The sequence below is a fragment of the Pinus tabuliformis genome, chromosome 1_2 (genome assembly GCF_031772625.1).
Source record: "Pinus tabuliformis cultivar Carrire ecotype Pingquan chromosome 1_2, CPIR1, whole genome shotgun sequence".
Lineage (NCBI taxonomy): Eukaryota > Viridiplantae > Streptophyta > Pinopsida > Pinales > Pinaceae > Pinus > Pinus tabuliformis.
This window is the reverse complement of record NC_142298.1, coordinates 769482232-769506953: the sequence shown is the minus strand read 5'-3', so window position 1 is coordinate 769506953 and position 24722 is coordinate 769482232. Positions and strand designations below refer to the sequence as shown.

The 24722-nt window shown below is 35.8% G+C and overlaps 1 pseudogene; it reads left to right on the top strand.

Annotated features, from left to right (window-relative positions):
• The first annotated feature begins 295 nt into the window (after positions 1-295).
• Positions 296-24072, top strand: LOC149208112 (strigolactones hydrolase CXE15-like; annotated as a pseudogene).
• The last annotated feature ends 650 nt before the right edge of the window (positions 24073-24722 follow it).

The following is a 24722-nucleotide window of genomic DNA, read 5'->3' as shown; positions in this document are numbered from 1 at the left end:
ACATGTTCCATCTCAATGTCTAAAAATTGATTCATATATTAAATTTTATATAATATTATTTTTTTTGTAAATTGATTATTTATATATATATATATATATATATATATATATATACTTTGTAACTAAAAATTAAAATAAGAAATTTGAAGACTTTTCCATTCTCTCCTAAACCTACTATTCTCCCTTGACTTGAAGAAGAGAGAAAGAGAGAATGGTAGCTTTGGGAGAGTGACATAAATGAAGTCTCTTTGCTCTGCGAATTTCCATTTTAAAGTGAAGCAAAAAGCTAAGATAATCTGACACTAGATCTTCTGTTTCAATTTTATTAGTGGAAGATTTTAATGGGTTCATTAAGCTATACAATGATAGATCCATGGTGCCTGTCGATGAACTAGCTTTCCCCCTTCCTCCACTTAGTGAAGGTTACACGCGTATTTTATATAAAGATATTTTGTTTGACCGTACACTTGGCTTCTGAGCGCGCCTATATCACTCTCCTCCTCCTCCTCCCAATTCTTCCCTAACCACCCCCACACAACTACCAATAATATTGTACTTTAATGGCCTCGGTTTTTGTTCGCATAACTTGCATAGTCCCATTATGAACCCTTTCTGCGTAAAGTGGGCAATCGATATAGGGGCCCTCATCATCTATGTAGGCTACAGATTGGCTCCCAGGCATCGCCATCTTGTTGCTTATCATGATTTTGTCTCTACACTCTAATGTCTTCATTGACAATCCAAAACCACAAGTGGTTGGGAAAGAGCTGATGCTTGGTTCTTTTCACATGCTGATTTCTCCAAGGTATTCCTCATGGGAGAAAGCATAGGAGGGAACATAGCACATAGCTTGGGAATGTGGTATGGCCGACAAGTTTGGGGTGTAGATATGCAAATAAGAGAATTGATTTTTTGTATCCCTTTTTTGGAGGGGAGGCATGTGTTGAAGAAAAGGATAACTAGGTTTGGTATTTGTCAATGTAATTTTGATCTTTGTACTTGTCAAGAAAAAGAATTATTATTTTTATAAATTATATCAATGAATTTCTTGCTCGTTCTATAGGTCTAGGAAAATAAAAGAGACAAAATTATATTGAAGAGCTCTTCTTGATCATTTATGTAATGAGCATGAGTCAAGCTAGTGTCGAGTAGCCCTCCAAGACAAGCACCATCCTCCAGCGAAGAAGACTGCAATAAAAATGATGAAGAGAACAATTAAGTCGGCTTCAAAATGAATATTAACATCAAGTCATCTCAAATATGGATACACATCTCTTTGGTGGAAAAGTCGGCTCAAATATAGGGGCAAACCACTATATATACCCAGTCAGGGTCTACACAGAAAATGAGAAAACAAAATTTCAGATTCCTTTGAAACTTCAGAGGTGTAGGAAGGTACAGTCTCGGTGATGATTACAGTCAAGAATCTCAGACAGGTCTGCAATCTTGGATGGCCATAGGAAGGTACCAAATATTGGTGTCAAGTACAGTCATCTCACTACAATCTCGGCCTAGTTACAGGGTCACTGTAATATAGTCTCGATATAGTTTCAATTGACCTTGGTGCAAGGAGAACAAGGATACAATCTCAGTGAAGATCACAATACAAACATAGATACAATCATAATCTTGTAATTACTGATAGAGATAGGATCTCAATGAAGCATATATATCCTAGACACAACATGTCCCTGGCATTATTATTGTTGGGCCTCTGTTTTGCCTTACTTTATATCACCTTTTACTCGAAATCACTCATGTTGTTGTTTAGCTTGACTAGTCATTGTCATAGTTTTGTGCATTCTCGGAGATAATAAGTAAGTATTTGTTATTCCTTTGTTTTAATGAGATTTAAACATTAAAGCCATATTTAATAATAGTTTGTGTGTTTGCAGGTTTACAAAGTTGGTTATATGCTTATTCTGATAGAGACGAAGTTCTTGCACCACACATTCTTGCACTAGTACCAGTAGGATTCTTGCACCAATTCAGATTTTACAACTTCCACCCGAATTCCCGACAACCGATTTACTCCTCGATTTCCACGCCGATTGTTGTGAATCTCAAAATTATGAAACATGGTTTTTTTTCCCAATATATGAAATTGAGTAAACCGTGGGCCGTTTTCCAAAATGTGTAATGGTTGAGGAGATACGAAGAGGTCTTTGGAGGCAGTTTGTTAAAAATACCAATTTTTCCAAAAATCTAGAAAACGGCCAGATTTGGAAAATTCGTATTAAATCTCTATTTTTTTAATAGGGGAACAGTTGTACTGATATTCTATTTAATTAGAATTAGTTGGGATGAAATCCCCATGATTGTTTACAAAGGATACGATTAATTATCATGTAAACATATTATAAAAGGAGGAGCGATTATGCACGTAGGGGAGAGGCGGTAACAGGATTGTGTTTCTAAACGGGAGATTGTACCTTTTGTTATCGCCCAAATCTAGGCTGGACTTTGTATTTCATGATTTACTTTGCCTTTGTGAATTAATAGGAATAAGGAGTTCCACCTCATGCTTTTCGAATCTTATTTTTTCCTTTAAACAAATGAGTCTGATCTGAGTTACTGAGCAGCGTTTTTATTTAAAAGGGAAACGCGCTGGTTGGCTAGGGCCCAGCCAACCCTGCACGTTTACCCTATTTCCCGTTTCTTGTAAATTATGTTTATATTATCATGTGTGATTTAATTTCAAGCACATGTATTCCTCTCTGAGTGAAAGCGGATCCGCTGTGTGAAGTATTTAAATTTCCTTTCCCTTCACCTAATTTCAGATTGGTTTTCCCTCCTGGTCCAAGCAGGAGAAATAAGCCTGCACCAGTGAACGTTGGTGTGCTATTCCTTTTCCTGCACTTGATTTCGGATTGGTTTTCCTGCTTGGTCCAAGCAGGAGAAATAAACCTGCACCAGTGCACGTTGGTGTGCTATTCCTTTTCTGCTGTTCCATTTCGTTGGTTTTCCCCACCTGGTCCAAGCAGGAGAAATGAACCTGCACCAGTGCATGTTGGTGTGATGCAGCAAGCCTTTCTAGTTTACTTCCAACAATTTTCTTGCTTTCATTAAATAATTTATGACAAGATAAATTATATGGATTGTTTCTTTATTTATACACTTTGTCAAAATTAGAAACATTCATTTTTATGTGTGCAATTTGATTTCACAGTATAATAACACTTGCAGTAATTAAGCACTTATTTTAAGAATTAAATGCTAAGTGCAAGAAGCTCTGGTCTGGTGCAAGAACTAGTTTCTTGTCATAGGATCTGAGTGCTCTGAACCCTAGAATTTCGAGCCCTTGCATGAAGTAAAAAGCCTTTGGTAAAGACACCATTTATACCTCCTGCATAAACCTATGTTCTTGCACTAGTGCAAGTAGACTGTGATAGTGCAGGACAGATTAGTGCAAGATGGAAATCTCTAAAGAAGTAGGTTTAAGGGCCCATTCTACGAGACTGCCAAGTGTCTATGCTAAAGAAAAACATAACACATACTCAGTAATTAAAAATTGATCAATTGGAGTGATTGCCTTTTTATTTTGATTCCTTTGCAAATGCATTCTTTCTTGTTCCAGCACTAGATTACTTTGATGATTCAGTTATCTTTTACTCTTTCGATTCTGCAAGATTTTCTTTAATAAAGTAGGAATTTCTATCAGGAAAATTCATACCATCTCTGGCATTTCCTATGCTTCATCTCTAAGTTTATGAATCCCCCGGGTTGACAATTAAGTGTTGAGGAGTTTGCTTTAGTGAAATTCATGCACCCAACATTTTGGCGCCGTTTCCGGGGAGGCGATTTGATTTGGTAAGAATTTTCTGTTGATGCAATAGGGGTAAGTTTGCCTTTATCTTTTTGTATTTTTTATGCAAGTGTGGTGAGCTTTATTTCAGCCAATAACTTTTAAAATCAATTATCTTAAGATCCTAATCTTTAACATTATATCATTTTTGGGGTGTTGTAAGAACCTCCGTTACTAATATGTGTGTGGAGACATGGACTATCAATCAACCAAATGGACTTAAAGATGATAACAAGTTTGAAGGTTCTCTCTCAAGCCCTAGTAGATGTTGGGATCTTGATCTCTACCTCTCAAGAAGAAAACTTCTTGACAATAGTCAAGGACTTGTCCATTTCTCCACCATCACAAGAGGATTTAGAAGTCTCTTTTGAGGAGATGAATGAATCATGCACTATAATCAACAAAGGATATCCATTGGAACCTGAGAACTAAAAGTTCTTGACATGTCTATCAGCAGATCCAGAATAAGATCAAGAGACTAATCTCCCTAAGGAGGACAATCAACATGACAAGGGAGAAGAAGATGTGCAGCATGGGCCAAATCAATAAATGGACCAAGGCTACCATGATTACATCGAACATTGGTTCCAAACAACTACTCAAGCAAGGCAACATTATCCTCTTCTAAAACTCTTGTTGTCATATCATTTACATTCGTTGGTTTTTCATGCTCATGCACACTTTCAAGTTTGTTTGATAAATTTGAGCATGAATATATATTTTCACCTAATTCACACATGGCTTCATTGGAAGTGCTCCTATACATAAAAGGAAGCCTTCCGCCCCTTAGGTAAAGTAGGGTAGGTGAATAAAGCTATTAAGATGTTATTAGGGTTTTTTTTTTTCAAAGTATAATCACTAAAACTACTTTTGATCTGCATTGGTTGTTAACACACACATCTGTGACACATCTTGTTGAGTATGATTCACTCTAATATCTCATGATTTTTCAAAGTAACCATGACTAATCACTTGAAGAAGTTGTCATCTGATATATATGATTTCAGTTTCCCTTAGAAGGTACTATTGGAAACCCCCTATGGAGGACCACTCTTGTTAAGATCATAATAAGCTATTCATGAGAACACTATCATTCTTAATTCAAGGAGTCTTTAAGCCATTATCTGGGATATATTTAATAAGTCTTTGGGGTAGAGGAACTAGTCAATACTGATTAGTCATTAAAAACTTTTCACGCCATCGCGTACTCTTAAGGAGTAGATCTGTCTCCCCACTTATTAAGTAACCTTTTAGGTTAATCATAATCAGAGTATAAAAAAGATTTATGGGAGGATAGGAGGTCTCGTGATGAGCTGACCTACCACGATCATGAGACCTAGCATGCATGACATTACTGCTTCTGGTCACCAAGCCAGAGTAATGGCTTTCAACTGAAAAGTTGGAAGACATGAGGTCTCATCACGAGCCAACCTGTTCATCCATGTTACTTCGTGTGAGTGGCACTGCCATTATTTGGTTACTAAGCCAGAAAAGTGTCTTTCATCTAAAATTAAAATAAGATAACTTTGAATCCATGCTTAGTAATTGGGACACAGAAATTTCGATGGGTTAAAAGACACCCCTGTCGAGGTTATGGACACCTGCGGGCAACAGGGCTATGTCTGTGGTATTAAAGTTAATTGTGTACTATGATTTGCTTTGCTATCTTTATCTTTCCCTAAACTTATCCTTTTTTTTGGACAATGGTTTTAAAGATGATTTGAACATGATTCTTTGAGTTATATCTTTAAAAAATCAAGAATCTTTAAGGATGTGGTACCCTTAGTAAAGGTTATTCTTTGTTCTATATTAAGAGGAAATTTAGTTTGAATCCGGATGACAACGGAATTTAGAGTGTTCAATAAAGAGGTTGCTAATTGGTATCATAACTCATTTTGAATTTCATGGTATTTAGAGTGATGAATTACTCAATGATGACTGCTCACAAGATGCTGGTTGGCAACAATGTGTATTGATGGTGGTTGCCTCTAAATATGTGTTGCATAATCTAGGTACAAGATTGCTATAGTAGGTGCATGAACTTGTGGTAGTTATTTTGAGATTGCACCTTTTCAACAAAATTTGATTTTCATTATAAGACTTTGGGCAGAAACAAAACAAGGAATTCATTTGGGACAAGGTAATAGGTATGTACCATACTCTTTTGTCTATAATTTCTACTTTTTGTACCTAATCTTGTTGCATTCTTACAATTGATATTTTCATTAGAACTGTAACGTGGTTAGCAGGCAGACCTTCTAGAAAATTTTCTGCCTTTCTTCATATCCCATTTTCGTAATTCCCCATCAGTTTTCTTCTTCAATCCCAGAATGATTACCTTCCCATCCGTTTCGTAAATCCCACTTTACCCCTTGAATTTTTTTCCTATCCCACTTCTATTTATGCCCTCTTGATGGTACTATTCCTGGAATCCCTGTAATAAACTTCCTTCCCATTCTGAAATTCTCCCTTTTCCCACTTCTTTGTTCCCCCTAAACTTATTGCAGGATCTATTGGAGAGAGAGCAAAAGGATATGCTCAGAAGCATCAAAGAAATGGCGAAGCAAACCTTTCATATGATTGAGGAAGTCATGTTAAAGTCCAGCCCACGTTTTACCAAAATTCCTTGTTTTTTTTAGCAGATTTTATGCTTGCACCAATGCAATCACGTTGTAATATACAGTAGTGCAAGCAGAAAAGTGCCAGCAAAGTAGCACAGTTTAGGCAGTATAAGCAGATCAATGCAAGCACGCACTATCCTTGCAATTTGGTATTTTTATTGTAGTCCTTGTGATAGATTTTCTTGAAATTAGTATAAATAATCAAAGAGTCCAACAAACATTGTGTTCTTGAAACAAGATTTATCTAGCATAGGAAATGTGATCACATAGAATTGCAGGAAACATCATTACGAATGCCCATAAATGTTTTTAATCTTGCTTTTTCCAAGGGAGCAACAACGCGACAATTGATTTCTTTGCATGAGGACATGCAAGAAGATCAGCATGGGGGGATGTTGGGCCTTTGTTTTTCTTTACTTTATATCACCTTTTACTCGAAATCACTTATGCTGTTGTTTAGCTTGACTAATCATTGTCATAGTTTTGTGCATTCTTAGAGATAATAAGTAAGTATTTTCTATTCCTTTGTTTTAATGAGATTTAAACATTAAATGCATATTTAATAATAGTTTGTGTGTTTGCAGGTTTACAAAGTTGGTTATATGCCTATTCTGATAGAGGCGAAGTTCCTACATCACACATTCTTGCACTAGTACCGATAGGATTCCTGCACCACACATTCCTACACCAGTTCAGAGTTTACAACTTCCATTCGAATTTGCAGCAATTTCCCAATAGCCGATTTACTCCTCGATTTCCACGCCGATTGTTGCGAATCTCAAAATTCTGAAACATGGTTTTTTTTCCCAATATAGGAAATTGAGTAAGGCGTGGGATGTTTTCCAAAATGCGTAATGGTTGAGGAGATACCAAGAGGTATTTGGAGGCAATTTGTTAAAAATATCAATTTTCCAGAAATCTAGAAAACGCCAGATTTGGAAAATTCATATTAAATCTCTATTTTTTTAATAGGGGAACGATTGTATTGATATTCTATCTAATTAGAATTAGTTGGGATGAAATCCCCATGATTGTTTACAAAGATACGATTAATTTTCATGTAAACATATTATAAAAGGAGCAATTATGCACATAGGGGAGAAGTGGTAACATGACTGTGTTTCTAAATGGGAGATTGTACCTTTTTTTATCGCCCAAATCTGGGTTGGAATCTGTATTTCATGATGTACTTTGCTTTTGTGAATTAATAGGAATAAGGAGCTCCACCTCATGCTTTTCGAATCTTATTTGTTCCTTTAAACAAATGAGTTTGATCTGAGTTATTGAGCAGCGTTGGTTGGCTAGGGCCTAGCCAACCCAACACGTTTACCCTATTTCCTGTTTCTTGTAATTTATGTTTATATTGTCAAGTGTGATTTAATTTCAAGCACATGTATTCCTGTCTGAGTGAAAGCGGATCTGATGTGTGAAGTAGTTAAATTTCCTTTCCCTTCACTCGATTTCGGATTGGTTTTCCCGCTTGGTCCAATCAAGAGAAATAAACCTGCACCAGTGCACGTTGGTGTGTTATTCCTTTTCCTACACCTGATTTCGGATTGGTTTTTCCACCTGGTCCAAGAAGGAGAAATAACCCTGCACCAGTGCACGTTGGTGCGCTATTCCTTTTCTGCAGTTCCGTTTGGTTGGTTTTCCTCACCTGGTACAAGCAGGGGAAATGAACCTGCACCAGTGCACATGTGTGATGCAACAAGCCTTTCTAGTTTACTTCCAAAAATTTTCTTGCTTTCGTTAAATACTTTATGATATGATAAATTATATGGATTGTTTCTTTATTTCTGCACTTTGTCAAAATCAGAAACATTCATTTTTATGTGTGCAATTTGATTTCAAAGTATAATAACACTTGCAGTAATTAAGCACTTATTTTAAGAATTAAATGCTAAGTGCAAGAAGCTCTGATTTGGTACAAGAACTAGTTTCTTGTCATAGGATCTGAGTGCTCTGAACCCTGGAAGTTCGAGCCCTTGCATGAAGTAAAAATCCTTTGGTAAAGACACCATTTATACCTCCCGCATAAACCTCTGTTCCTGCACTAGTGCAAGCAGACTGCGATAGTGCAGGACAGATTAGTGCAAGAAGGAGATCTCTAACGAAGCAGGTTTAAGGGCCCATTCTATGAGACTGTCAAGTGTCTTTGCTAAAGAAAACATAACACATACTCAGTAATTAAAAATTGATTAGTTGGAGTGATTGCCTTTTTATTTTGATTCCTTTGCAAATGCATTCTTTCTTCTTCCAGCACTAGATTACTTTGATGATTTAGTTATCTTTTACTCTTTCGATTCTGCAAGCTTTTCTTTAAGAAAGTAGGAATTTCTATCAGAAAAATTCATACCATCTTTGGGATTGCCTGTGCTTCATCTCTAAGTTTACGAATCCCTCGGGTTGACAATTAAGTGTTGAGGAGTTTGCTTAAGTGCAATTCCTGCACCCAAAAATTGTGAGCATGATAATAGTCATGATCCTAATGAAGATGAAGATTTCGGTACAACTATATATATACCTCTAAGTGGAGATCTCATTGATGTTATAATATTCTTGGTGAAGTTGAAGCAGTGGCACATCAAGTTCTCAATGAAAATGTAGCATTGACACAATAGTGATGAAGTTCTAAATGAAGGATAAGTCATGGTGTAGCAGTGATCTAGATGAAGGAGCAATCATGGTATAGCAATGATGATGATGATCTCAACAGGACAAAGAAGAGGATTAGTGTCTTGGTCTTGGAGTGGCATAGATGGTCAATTATAATGTTCTTGGTGCTCATCAATTCGAATCTCTATAAGAAGACTTATGTGCTTTTTTTCCTCTCAGGAGGGAGAGGTTTTTGTCCTGGAAGAATGCCAAATTCTTGTGTTCTTGTCTCTTTGTTTTGGTAGCAGTTTGATGAAGTAAACACACACACTCATAATAAGAAGAAGATCAAGATAAGATAAAGACTAAAAGAATTTCATGAATTGTTATCAATTATGGAAGAATGTATCTAATGCTAACTACCCTGGATTCTTTGACATGGTATCGGAGCTAAGTTGTTGAAGTCAAATGAAGGGAAACAAAAGAGACATACAAGGATCTGTCTTCAAGGACATCAAAGCAAGTTGAAAGGATTAAAGGATCAAGTATACAACAATCATGTCTACAACAGTCGTGGAGTATAAGCTTCAGTAATTATAGTCGTGCACTCAACTCATGCTCAGTTTGATGGAGTATATCAGTGATCCTCATATCTTGATCACTGAATTTTCTCTATGCCATAAAATATAGTCTCAATTATATATATATATATATATATATATATATATATATATATATATATCAAAAGTAATCTAAGGAATACTTCTCACAATCCATGATTACATCACTGTCTCGGTATAGTTACTACATCAAGGCAGTTTCGATGATGAGACATTCTATCTATACAATGCCACCCACAATTTAGCTATGTTATTCATCCACAATTTTGGGCTCTCAATACATTGCCCCTCTACGCAATGCACATAGACATCACTGTGCAGTGCCATATCAATATATTTGTCACAGTCTCGAATTATGTCTATGATTATGATCTCAATAGCATGGTACTCGAATCATAACATAGTATCACTAACATGTAAACAATATTTTGAATTCAAAAGTACCTTAAATATAAATTGGGAAGGTCCAGAATCAGTTTCAGTGATGTCAAGTCCACTAATGTCATGGTAGTAGAAGGCCTCCATGGAAGTCATTATGAAAGGATACTAATGATGGGAAACTCAAGCAAAAGAAGCATCAAGGTGAAGATCTCCTTTCAATTTTTTAATCGGGTTTGGTTAAATGATTTCATGACTGTAAGGAAATTTATAATTTGATTAGATAATCGAAAGTGCTTGCATATAATAAGGAGGATTGTCATAATTATCATAGAAAAGAGAAATCATTGATAACTATGAAAAGGTCTATGAAGGTCAAGAATTATTTGAATCCATCAAGAGATTCATATGATATCGCTGAAAAGTCCTCTCATACCTAAATAACAGAAGAGGAGACATAAGGAGAGATATATGAAATGCTAGATATACTCTTGGAAATTAAAGTAAAGAAGGTCACTTAGACCTACACAATAGTGAAGGCATCCAAGAATGAAGGAATACCTTCATGAAGATCTAGGAAATATGATAAGAAGGTTGTCATCATTGATGAGCAAGGTAACATATAGCAATGAACAAAGAAGGTTACCTCACTCGGAAATTTGTGATCTCTATGCTAAATAGAGAAAGACAAGTTGTAGTCTTAGTATTATAGGATAAAATAATTCAACCATGTTCAAAAAGGAAAGGAAAGGTTGGTCCTCAAGAAAAGACAAAAATAAGTATAGGTAAGATTCAATGCTATAGAAATATTTTGGAAGCACATCTCACTGAAAGATGGAGGAAGCTCAAGAAAAGGGCCAATGAAAGAGGGAGTATCAAATCTCTCTTATGAGTAAGATAATATCCCTAACAAAAGGGTCCTATCATAAGCTCCTAAATATTGTGTTATAAGATATTCCAATGATAATAAGAGGAATCATGGCATCATGGAAGCATTAGAAACAAGATATTTTGACATCACCATGGGAAACATGAAGGACAAAATCCATGGCACACAAACATGTAGGATATATAGCTCTTTGGAACCTCAACGGACATTGAAAAAAATAAAGGAGTCATATAAGGCTCATCATACACCAAGTCAAAAAGGAAACATCTGCCAGTTAGAGATATACAATATCCTAAAAATTATATGATGGAATCCTCATCGTAGGGTTCACTAATCTAGAGAGGAAGCAAGTGTTTCAACAAGAACTCCAACTTATGGAATCCATGAGATTACAATACGATGACATGAATAAAATTAAGGGATTGAAGATCTTTTCAATCAAGCAAGTTGTTGGAAGAAACTTCGATGAGCAGAAGGTAAAATAAGGTATGATGCTTGTGTTTAATATTATAATGTCATGTCATATGGTTGTAGGTAGCATGGATTATTGCTTCTATCTTAAGAAGCATGATCAAGAAGAAAAATGATCTCCTACCCTAAAAGGATGCATGAAGGCATAAGTCACACTACATGAAATCAACATAATATGTCCTCATATGAAGTATGAGGTGGTTGACTACAATGAAGAAACCATGATTGGGAGCTACTGGGAATGAAATGTGTGAGCACGGAAGAGATCATGAGATATCCAACCATGATAAAGGCAATCAACATCTAGAAGACCAAGAAGATTTGACTAGGAAATCTCTCGAAAAGGTATGAAGACTTTGATGAATGTCTGGAAAAGATGAAGACCCTTGAAAATGGATATCTTTGGGAGATGTATCAATATGCATGTAGGATGCTGATACATAGAAGAAGATATCATGATGAAGAGCCATCTCATAAGGTATGATTTAATTTAATATGATGTTTTTATTTCTTGAATAATAATTGGATAATTCGTGGCTACTCAAACAATAGTTGTAAATACAAGTACAACTAGCATTCATGTGGTGAATGGAAGAATCATGATGAGAAAGAAGTAGTCATATAATGAAGGTTCCATATATTAAGAAGGCCACTTTCAATGAATAAAGGAATGACATGATGAAATAAGGAGGAACATGATTGATTGTTGTTGCCCTACAAGGAAGAATATTAACTGATTTTCATGACATCAAGGAGAGAAGTTGATGAAGCAGCTGAAGAACCCACAAAGAATAAGTTATTAATGTATAAAAGAGTCCCTAGCTAAGAGGGAGCTCTGGCAGGTCCTTCATCAAGAGAAGGTTTGAATTAAATCACCCCTGATTACAAAGGAGTGACAATTGTGTTTTTCATTTCATGTGCCATGCACTAGACCTATACTAACAGCCATAAGTCTAGATGAAGGCCATGGATGGAAATGTAGACACATGATAGACACAACATTCTTTTCTTCACCTGGGAAGAAATAATGGGAGGATTGGGTAATCATCTGGCATCCGATACTCTTCGAGGATTTGTAGGGCCTCCAAGATAAGAGTAGGCAACACGACCAATATTCTTTGAGGGTTGGGAACCCAAGATAAGAATAATTCTAGGAAGTCATACTCAGTGAACACCCTGGTGGGTACATACCTTGAGAGACAATGACGAAGGTGTCGATAGATCATTGGTCTTGCCAGCATTGTAGCTCATGGTCTCATGGAGAGATGGAGTTGTTAGTCAAGGAATTTCACTATGAAAATTCTCATTGACATGATGCTATACATATGGGATTACCAATCTGATTCTTCCAATGAGAAATTATTTAGATTTAAATTAACCAAGTACCATTATAAATACCTCCCTATTTAAGAGGGAGTGTTGAAGAATAGGGTAACTAGGTTCAATATTTGTCAATGTAATTTCAATCTTTGTACTTGTCAAGAAAAAGAATTATCATTTTTATAAATTATATGAATGCATTTCTTACTCATTCTATAGGTCTAGGAAAGTCAAAGCGTAAAAATGATATTGAAAAGCTCTTCTTGAGCATTTATGTAATGAACATGAGTCAACCTAGTGTCAAGTATCACTCCAAGACAAGCACCATCATCCAACAAAAAAGACTGCAAGAAAAATGATGAAGAGAATAGTAAATTCAGCCTTAAAATGAATATTAACATCAAGTTGGCTAACATACGGAGATGCATCTCTTCGGTGGACAAGTCAGCTCAAATAGAGGAGAAAAAAAATATATATAGCTAGTTAAGGTCTGCACAGAAAAGGAAAAGACAAAATTTCAGATTCCTCTAAAACTTTGGAGGTGCAAGAAGGTACAGTCTCGGTGTTGATTGTAATCAAGCATATTGGATAGGTATGCAATCTCGGATGGTTAGGGGAACGTACAAAATTAGGGTGACAAGTGCAGTTATCTTAATGAAATATTGGCCTAGTTAGAGGGTCACTATAATACAGTCTCAGTATATTTGCAGTTGACCTCGGTCCAATGTGAACAAGGCTACAATATCGGTGAAGATCAGAGTATAGATAGAGATACAATCATAATAACGAAATTCCTAATAGAGAGAGGATCACGGTGTAGCATATATATCCTAGACACAACATGTCCTCGGCATTACTGTGAGCATGATAACAGTCATGATCCTAACGAAGATGAATATTTCAGTACAACTATATATATAGCTCTAAGTGGAGATCTCATTGATGTTATAAGATTCTTGGTGAAGGTGAAGAAATGGCACATCAAGTTCTCAATGAAGGTGTAGCATTGGCATAACAGTGATGAAGGTCTAAATGAAGGAGCAGTCATGGTGTAGTAGTGATCTAGATGGCGCAGTCAAAGTATAACAATGATGATTATGATCACAATAGTTAACAAGAGAGGATTGGTGTCTTGGTCTTGGAGAGTCATAGAGGGTGAAGTATAATGGTCTTGGTGTTCATCAATTAGAATCTCTATAAGAAGAATTATGTGTGGGTTTTCCTCTCTAAGAGGTAGAGGTTTTGGCCCTCACAGAATTCCAACTTCTTGTGTTCATGTATCTTGTTTTGGTAGCATTTTGATGAACTAAACACACACACTCATAATAATAATAAGATCAAGATAAGATAAACAGTAAACTCATTTCACAAATTGTTATCAAGTATGGAAGAATCTATCTAATGCTAACTGCCCTAGATTCCGCAACAACACGGACTACGTCGGAGACTAAAGAGAGGTAGGAGACCCCAATTTTCATAATAAAAAACTCGGATATGATGTGAAGGCTAGCACTCGTTGAGGGAAGCAACATAAACCACCATTTCTGCAACCCACTAGCCCTTGACACCAGAGCATTGGATTGTTGGAAATAATAATAAGAGGGGGGTGAATCAGTATTATCAGATCAATAATTTTATTTCCCAAATAGATTTATATATGCTACTTCAATGAAGTGAACTAGCGTGTACACATAACTGTGATTAGAGAAACCAGCGTATATCCAGAGAACTTGTGATTTAGACAATTTATCATGTGTTGATCTTAAACCAGTACATCAGTGACTTATTAGACAATGTAGTAAAATCAGAATAAAGCATCACACATAAGAAACACACATGAACACCAAGATTTTAAGGTGGAAACCCAATGTGGGTGAAAACCACCTTCTGTTGTCATCTCTATCTTATTTTAATAATAAGAAAGTATGTTTACAATCTTGTACTGGTGCAGACTCGTACCAGTACGCAGACACCCTCCTGCAGAAGGCTACAACCCTCTCTCGTTTTCCAGCCACTACTGGAAGGGAGCTGCAACCCCCTAGCTCTTGTACAAGCGAATTTGTTTACTAGTACGTAGGCTCTGACCTACAGAAGGCTACAACCTTCTTTCTTCCTCCAAGGACCACGTTTCATGAATTTTCAGACTAGATACTCTTGGATCACAACATCATAGTCTGAAGACCACGTTTCATCCAATTTTCATACTGGAGCCATCAAAAACTTTTAAACTTAACCTACATCAACCAACATTCAGTTAATCTTAACAATCAGATCATTGACACCATAACACTGTGTTGAACCCAGAAACCTACATCATCATTCAGAACTAGCTGTAACCTCAAAAACCATGCATCAGAGTGTATACGCTACTTGGCTGAACCCAAACTGCGTGTATACGCTACTTCCATTAATCAAACTTGAATATACATTCAAAACTACTGCAAACATAAACTTTTGAACAAAGTCTGTACCAACCAGCAATATACTGAATATCTACTGTCAACTTACAAAGCTTTACATAGGCAGCGATAGAGATCACTTCTTCTCACTTATACAATCAATCAATCAAATACTAGCCTCCTTATGCATTCAGATCTAAGAAGACTTCATTGACAGACAATAGTAAAACAACAAAATTTGATTAGATAGATCATTCAGATCTGAAAAAGAAGCTTTTCTTTTGTACACGCTATTTTGAAGGGTATAACCTATGTGTACACGTGCTTTTGAAGAGATGAACCAGCATACATATCTGTGAATATCAACTCATAACTTTGTTGCACTTCTGAACTTCAAACAAACCTAGATCAAGACATTTAAAGAATAAAACATGTGTACACAGTCAGATCTAGCCCAACCAATATCAGATCATCCAATAATAAGTCACTTCAGGTCTCATGATCTTGATCCACCATTGAATTCAAGGTGCATAAAGTATTTTAGATCAAATCACAAAGATAGCCCCTGCAACATAAAATATATTTAAGATAGAAGTATTCCTTAGAAACCCATACACTTGCACGCATGGCCTTATGACCTTCTCCTCCTTATATAGCTTTAGGCCCTTTGTCAATACCTTGGACCAAAACCAATTAGGACCAATACCTTGGACCAAATACCTAAGGTCAATACCACGGACCAAATACCTAGGGTCAATACCACAGACCAAATACCTTGGACCAAAACCTAGGTTTTCCAATCATGTACGCACTTTTCTTTCTGTGGGAGTGCGTGTATACATATACGCTCTTTTTGTTATGTGGAACAACGTGTATACTTTGTTTTGACTAAGTGCACCAGCGTGTATCAGATGTTTCCTTTACCTTCTTTATTCTGAACAGTAGGCCTTAGTTCCATCTTCCTGTTCTTCTGTACCATTGCTCTGTAACCTTTGAATATACCTGTTGTACTATGTGTTGCCTTTTACCAAAACTGAATTGACCTTTGAGTGAGTTTCCATCAAGGACAACACTTGTATCATAATGCCAACAATCCCCCCCTTTGGACTTGATGGCAACCATGATGCTGTTGATTTCTGCAAGCTGTAGAAATTGTTAGAGATAACAAGCAACACCAAAATTCTCTCCCCTTTGACATCGAGGGAAAATGGAAAACCAAGATAATCTTCATATCTAAACAACTAAATATGATCATGCTCCCCCTAGGCACATGCTGAATTCTCTACTTAAACTCCCTCTTCGTGCATGTTCTGATATCATTGTACATGTTATGATGCACTAACCATCCATGCTCCCCCTAAGCACATGCAGAGTCTCCAAAAATATTTTCCAAAAGAATAACATGACTCTATAACTCAACTATGTGAGTTTTACCTTCCTATCACCAATGACTCATAAATACATCAATCTCCCAATCAAGTGGGGATATACCAAATTTGGCTCATCCACCCAACCAAGTGGGGATATACTTGTTTATACATGACATAAATACAATAAATATTACATCATCCATCCCATGTAAAGTGGGGATACAAATTACATAATTTGTCCAATAGGACTCATTCAAATGTATGAGAAGTCATATCACACCCTAGACTTTTACATGACTTAAGCAACAAATGGTATAAACATCTGAAGCCATAGCTGGACTCAGCAACCATAATGCCATCAATGCAGAATGCATGTGAAGGCTAATGCTCCCCCTGAACCTATGCTACCCACTATTTTTCTTGTCAGAAAAAAATATATGCTTCTTCAGCCACAGAAACTTGTGTGTATACACGACTATAATTCATGAAACCCACATATAATAACCTTCCTCTGAAGAACTGATTTAACATCAGGATGATGCAACAACTACTCCCAGCTTTTGTCTGAGATATTCAAATGTTTCTCTGGGCAGTGGTTTAGTGAATATATCAACAACCTATTCTTTGGAGGGAACATACTCCAATTTGATGTTTTGTTCAAGCACTTGTTCTCATAGAAAACGGTACTTGATAGGTATGTGCTTGGTCTTGGAGTGCATGACTGGATTTTCTGAAATACTGATGGCACTTGTATTATCACATAGAATGGAGATGGGTGGAGTACATGTGATCTGAATATCTTGCAAAGTTTGCATCATCCAAAGTAGTTGTGTGCAACAAGATGCAACAGCCACATATTCTGCTTCAGTTGTAGATAAAGCAATCAAACTTTGTTTCTTGCTGAACCAAGATACTAACGGGGAACCCATATATAATGCACCACCAATAGTGCTCTTTCGATCATCAACACTTCCTGCCTAATCAACATCTATATATGAATGGAGAGTAAGGTCTGTATCTTTATGATACCATAGTCCAAAGTCCTAAGTTCCTTGAAGATATTCGAAAATTCTTTTAATTGCCTAGAGATGTGATTCCTTTGGATTTGCTTGGAACCTTCCAACAATTCCTACTGCATGCATGATGTCAGGTCTGGTACCTATTAGATAAAGCAGACTTCCAATCATAGATCTGTAAGTTGTTTGGTTTATTGCTGGTGATTCATCATTACAGCTAAGACTGCATCTTCTTACCATTGGAGTACATATTGGTTTAGAATCTCCCATTCGATAATTTTTCAAGATCTGCTTGAGATATTTGGTTTGTGAGATAAAGATACCATATTTTGTTTGCTGAACTTGTATACCAAAAAAATAAGTAAGTTCACCAAATAATGACATTTCAAATTCTTGCTGCATTACTGAAGCAAAATTCTGACTCATGGATTCTTCATTGCTACCAAGAATGATATCATCAACATAAACAAAAATATTTACCAATTTATCATTTTCAATATTTGTGTATAAATTGCTATTTGCTTAACTTTTTGTAAAGCTTGTTGTTGTAGATATTTGCCAAGGCGTTAATACCAAGCCCTTGGAGCCTGTTTTGGACCATAGAGAGCCTTTTTGAGTCTGCATACAAGTTTTGCATCATTTCCAAGAATGAATCCTTCTAGCTATTCAATATAAACTTCTTCTTCTAAATATCCATTAAGAAAAGATAATTTTACATCCATTTGATATACATTGAATTTTCGAAAACTAGAAAGAGCAAGAAACATCCTTATGGCTTCAAGTCTGGCAACAGGTGCAAAAGTTTCTTCAAAATCTATACCTTCTTACTGGGCATACTCTTTGCAAACAAGTCTTTCCTTGTTTCTAATAACTTCTCCATTTTCATTCATTTTATTCTTAAATATCCATTTTGTTCCTATAATATTTTTATCACGAGGTCTAGGAACTAACTCCCAAGTATCATTATTTTCAATTTGATCTAATTCTTCATCCATGGCCTTGACACAACGTTAATATTTGTAGGCTTCATTTACATTCTAAGGTTATGTCAAGGATAGTAATGCTAGATAACTTGAGGTTCCTGTAAGAGTTCTTATTTTCTATACTCCAGACCCTTTTTCTCCTAGAATTTGAGATTCTGGATGATTCTTTTGAACATACCTGGATGGAGTCTTTTCCCTAGCTAATGTATCTTATTCTGGTGCTTCATTCATTTCTTATTCAATATCATTTTGATTTGATGCAGGAAATCAATCCCCATCTTCCTCATTATCATACTCCTCTGTTGATTTCATCTGTTCTAGATTTCTGCATGCTTCATCAACTACAATATCAATGCTTTCAACAATTTTTTGAAGTCTTTTATTATAACATTTGTATCCTTTACTTCTGGAAGAATAACCAAGAAGAATACCTTCGTCTGCTCTGGGTTCAAACTTACCAAGTTTTTCATCAGTGATTTTGATAAAACATTTGCTTCCAAAAACTTTAAATTATTTTATAGTAGGAGGCTTACCATACCAAAGTTCATGTGGAGTTTGAGTGCTATTTACCCGAATATTTGCTTTGTTGATAATAGTCACGACAACAAATGCAACTTCACCCCAGAAGGTTGCATAAATTCCAGATTCATATAGCATAGCTCGAGCCATTTTTTGAACTGTTCTATTCATCCTTTGTACCACACCATTTTTCTGAGGAGTTCTTGTGGTGGAGAATTGCCTTTTTATTCCATGTTGCTCACAAAAGTCAAAGAATTCATCTGATATGAATTCTCCCCCTCGATCATATCTGAGACATTTGATTTTTTGGTCTGATTCATTTTTAACCAAAGCTTTGAAGGATTTAAAATGTTCAAATACTTCATATTTATGATTTAGAAGACCTATACAACACATTCTGGAAAGATCATCAATAAACAAAATAAAGTATTCTTCTCCACGAGGTGACATTTTCCTTGTTGGTCCACATAAATTAGTATGGATAAGTTCAAGAGGCTTACCTGCTGACCCTTCCTTTTTAATGAAGTGAACTCTAGTTTGCTTACCGATTTGACATGGTTTGCATATGGTATTTTCTGGGATGCTGATATCTGGAAGATCATGAACTGCCTTCAGCCTGCATGTTTTTCTTATTTGAGAAAAGCTTAGATGTCCCAATCTTCTACGCCACGGCCAGTTTTCATCTGTTTGCTTAGATATCATTGTTGTTGTACTCCTTTGAGTATGTATAAGTTGTTTGGAGTTCTTGTACCTATGATCACGGTCTTTCCTGTATCAAGCTCATGAACAATACATCTGTTTGATCAAAACACCACTTCATTTCCTTGATCACACATTTAACTGACACTCAACAGATTATGCTTTAAACCATCTACATATATAACATTTCTAGCTTAAACCTTTTCTTTCAAGAAAATAGAACCTTTACCTTTAATGACAGCTGGAGTGTCATTTCCAAATGAGACATTCTTTTCTTTTTCTAAAGCATTATATGAGTGAAGTTTCTCTTTATCACCTGTCATGTGTTTGGAGCATCCACTGTTGATGTACCACTGATTTTCTTTTCCTTCTTCATACAAGGTTGTACCACATATTTATGATTGAGATTCCTTCCTTCTCCATATCTTGGGATTTAATGGCGTTTTCTCCTTTTGAAGTGTTCACCGAAATTTGCTCTTGCATTCAATTCTTCATGACCAAAGTTGTTACAAATCGAGCATTCTATTCCATTTTCAAGAGGATAAAAGTTATTATAGGAACTTTTCTTGATTCCTGTTACACTCCTTTGATTTCGTTTTTCTCTAGTCATTACGGTTTTGTAAGCAACGCATTGAGCAGCCTTGTGCCCAATGTTATGACATGAAAAACATTGCCCATTAAAGAAGTTTCTGCGACCATCGAATCTTTTGACATTGTTTACCTATTGGTTGCATCTTCTATTTATATTCATCCATGGAGTAAATTGAGTATGATTTACCTGATAATGGGTTTTAGGCCTTTGCTCACGATTGACATACTGTTCACTAGTCTTTGCTGCATCAAGATAGCTTCTGGTGGAGGTTGACGACTTCTATGATTGAGATGATTCTTTAATATATCCAAGACCCGTCTTTATCAGAGGAGAATGCTGAACTTTGATAATTTCATTTAAAGTTTCCGATCCTTTAGCAAATCTAAGATTGAGAGATTTTGTCTTCTCAAGATCTTTTCTTAAACCCACAATTTCACATTCTAGATTTTCATTGTGTTTTTCTCTTTCAACAAGTTGGTGTGTCAAAGTATCTATAATCATATTCTTTTCTTCTAAACATATTTTGAGTTTAATTATTTCTTCATGAAAGTCTTACTCTTCTAATGCATCCAAAAAATCATCAATGTCATAGGCCATGAGAAGTCTATAATCTTGTTCAGTTTCATCTTCATCACTATTAGATAAACCATCACTATATTCATGCGTATAGTAACTCCTTCTATTCACAACATGTTTCCTATTTCTTTTTGCATATTCCTTCCCTTTTTTATATTTATCTTTATGAGGACATTTGGTAGCATAATGACCGACTCTACCACAAGCAAAGCATTTGAAAGGTAGCTTACCTCTAAACCTTCCAGAACCCCGTTGAAGCTTCTTGACAAAATTTACCTCATATTCTTCTTTAGAAATGTGTCCTGATTCATTGTTCTCTTCCTTTTCCTTTCCCTTTGTTGATGCTTTAAATGTGGCTTCTCTCATATCTGATGGACCTCCTTTTATCATTTCAAATACAGTTAGGATTCCATGAAGTTGAGTCACAGTGATAGTTTGAAGAGCTTGTTTTTCTTCTATGGCAGACACTTTTGACTCAAATTCAGAAGACAAAGATCTCAAAATTTTCTCAACTAGAGTAACTTCCTTTATTTCTTCACCTAGATTCTTCATATAATTAACAATCTCATCTACACATAAAAAGTAACTGGCTACACTCTCATCATTATGCATCTTAAGAGTTTCATAATGAATTCTGAGAGTTTGAAGCTTAGCACATTTTACCTGGGAGTCTCTTTCATAGCTTTGAATGATTTTGTCCCATATTTCTTTGGCTATCTTGAGTTGCATGACCTTGAAAAATTCTAATTCTGACAGACTTCCCAATAATGTATTGAAAACTTTGGCATTAGTTTCGTATAACTTCTTACTTGTAGAGTCTGTAGGAATTACTGATGGAAATTGATATCCTCCTTCCACAATTTCCCAAACATCAGTTCCAATCGATTGTAGATAGGCTCTGCTTCTTATTTTCCAATATACTAAGTTTCTCCCATTGAATATTGGTGGTCTGATGGATCCCATGCCTTCGTGATTATTCATCTTGAATGATTTTCCTTCAAGCAATCAAGCTTCTTCTGAAGGACCTGCTCTAATACCAATTGTTGGAAATAATATTAAGAGGGGGGTGAATTAGTATTATCAAAACAATAATTTTATTTCCCAAACAAATTTATATACGCTACTTTAGTGAAGTGAACTAGCATGTACATGCAACTGTGATTAGAGAAACTAGTGTATATCCAAAGAACTTATGATTTAGACAATTTATCATATGTTGATCTTAAACTAGTACATCAGTAACTTATTAGACAGTGAAGTAAAAGCAAAATCAAGCATCAAACATAAGAAACACACATGAACACCAATATTTTAAGGTGGAAACCCAATGTGGGTGAAAACCACCTGTTGTTGTTGTCTCTGTCTTCTTTTAATAATAAGAAAATCTATTTACAATATTGTACAAGTGTAGACTCATACCAGTACGCAGGCACCCACTTGCAGAAGGCTACAACCTTCTCTCATTTTCCAGCTTCTATTGGAAGGGAGCTGCAACCCCCGAGGTCTTGTATAAGCCAATTTGTTTACTAGTACGTAGGCACTGACCTACAGAAGGCTACGACCTTCTTTCTTCCTCCAAGGACCATGTTTCATGAATTTTCAGACTTTATACTCCTGGATCATAACACCACAATCTGAAGGCCACGTTTCATCCAATTTTCATACTGGACCCATCAAAAACTTTTAAGCTTAAACTGCATCAACCAACATTTAGTTAATCTGAACAGTCAGATCACTGACATCAGAACACTGTGTTGAACCCAGAAACCTGCATCATCATTCAAAACTAGATGTAACCTCAAAAACCATGCATCAAAGTGTATATTCTACTTGGCTAAACCCAAAATGTTTGTATACACTACTTCCATTAATCAAACCTGTGTATACCTTCAAAACTATTGCAAACATAAACTTTTGAATAAAGTTTGTACCAACCAGCAATATACTGAATATCTACTGTCAACTTATAGAGCTTTACATAGGAAGTGACAGAGATCACTTCTTCTCACTTATACATACAATCAATCAATCAAATACTAACCTCCTTATGCATTCAGTTTTACATTTAGATCTAAGAAGACTTCATTGACAGATAGTAGTAAAACAACAGAATTTGATCACATAGATCAGTCAAATCTAAAAAAGAAGCTTTCTTTTATACACGCTATTTTGAAGGGTATAACCTACTTGTACACACGCTTTTGAAGAGACGAACCAGCATACATATCTGCAAATATCAACTTATAACTTTGTTGCACTTCTGAACTTCAGGCAAACCCAGATCATGACATTTAAAGAATAAAATAGATGTACACAGTGAGATCTAGCCCAGCAAATATAAGATCATCCAATAATAAGTTACTTTAGGTCTCATGATCCTGATCCAACATTGAATTCAAGGTGCACAAAGTATTTTAGATCAAATCACAAACATAGCCCCTGAAACACAAAATATACTTCAGATAGAAGTATTCCTTAGAAACCCATACACTTGCACGCATGACCTTATGATCTTCTCCTACTTATATAGCTTTAGGCCCTTTGTCAATACCTTGGACCAAAACCACTTAGAACCAATACCTTGGACCAAATACCTAGTGTCAATACCATAGACCAAATACCTCGGACGAAATACCTAGGGTCAATACCACGGACAAAATACCTCGGACCAAAACCTAGGTTTTCCAATCATGTATGAGCTTTTCTTTCTATGGGAGTCCGTGTATAGGTATATGCCCTTTTTTTTATGTGGAACAACGTGTATATGCTGTTTTGACTAAGTGGACCAGCGTGTATCAACTTTTTCCTTTACCTTATTTATTCTAATCATTAGACCTTAGTTCCATCTTCTTGTTCTTCTGTACCATTGTTCTGTAACCTCTGAATGTCCCTGTTGTACTGTGAGTTTCCTTTTACCAAAAATGAATTGACCTGTGAGTGAGTTTCAATCAAGGACAACACTTGTATCATAATGCCAATATAGATGTTTGGTCCCTTTCAGGTCCCTTACCCCACACGATCATGGTGATTGCGAGGATTAAGATTCTGAGGAGACAAAATTAGAATACTGTGAAGTGCTCAAGAAATGTGGTGAGACAATCATTGAAGTTGGGTGAGATTGAGGAGGAAGATCATGGCTTTGACACCTTCAAAATCAGTGAATGTAACCCAATTAAATTCATTGAGTATGATTGCAATTTCAATAAATCTGCTACTTGACATCAATACTCCACCCCCCAAGTAATCCTCATTCTATCCCATTTCATTCATGGCTTTTAAGTTTATATGAATATGTTTGTGTTTATGTGTAGGAAATAGTGATCATATATTTTCTTAGAAATCTTCCTTGCCTTGTAATATTTTGTCAAGTACAATATGAACTACACTGTCAATGATTCATTGGCTTATTTAAACTAGCAGTTTCCCCAAATGGTGCAAAAACATGCTGATAGGATTTTTAAATTGAAGAATTTGTACTTTGGTTTCAATACGACTTATGCTTTTTGTAATCTAATTTGGTACTGTTTTTAAAATTATATGTTTGAGAATTTATGTTTTGACATTTATATATAATTCCAAGGGGTCTAGAGTTAAATCCATTATATACTTACTTATGTCTTGATTTGTTGTTTATGAGTTTGAATGTGTTAACTTTCCTAAGAATGGACTAAAAAAATTCATTAAAGAGTAAAACATCTTTTATCCAACAACTATTTATGGACCAATGCTAATGTTATCCTTCCCAAAGTGTAGGGCACTTAAGAATCAAGAATTAGCGCAATGGAATGTAAATCTAGGTCAAGATCACCTATAGAAAGAAATAAGGAAGGAGCCTTGCTTTCAATTGAGGAAATATAATGACACTCATA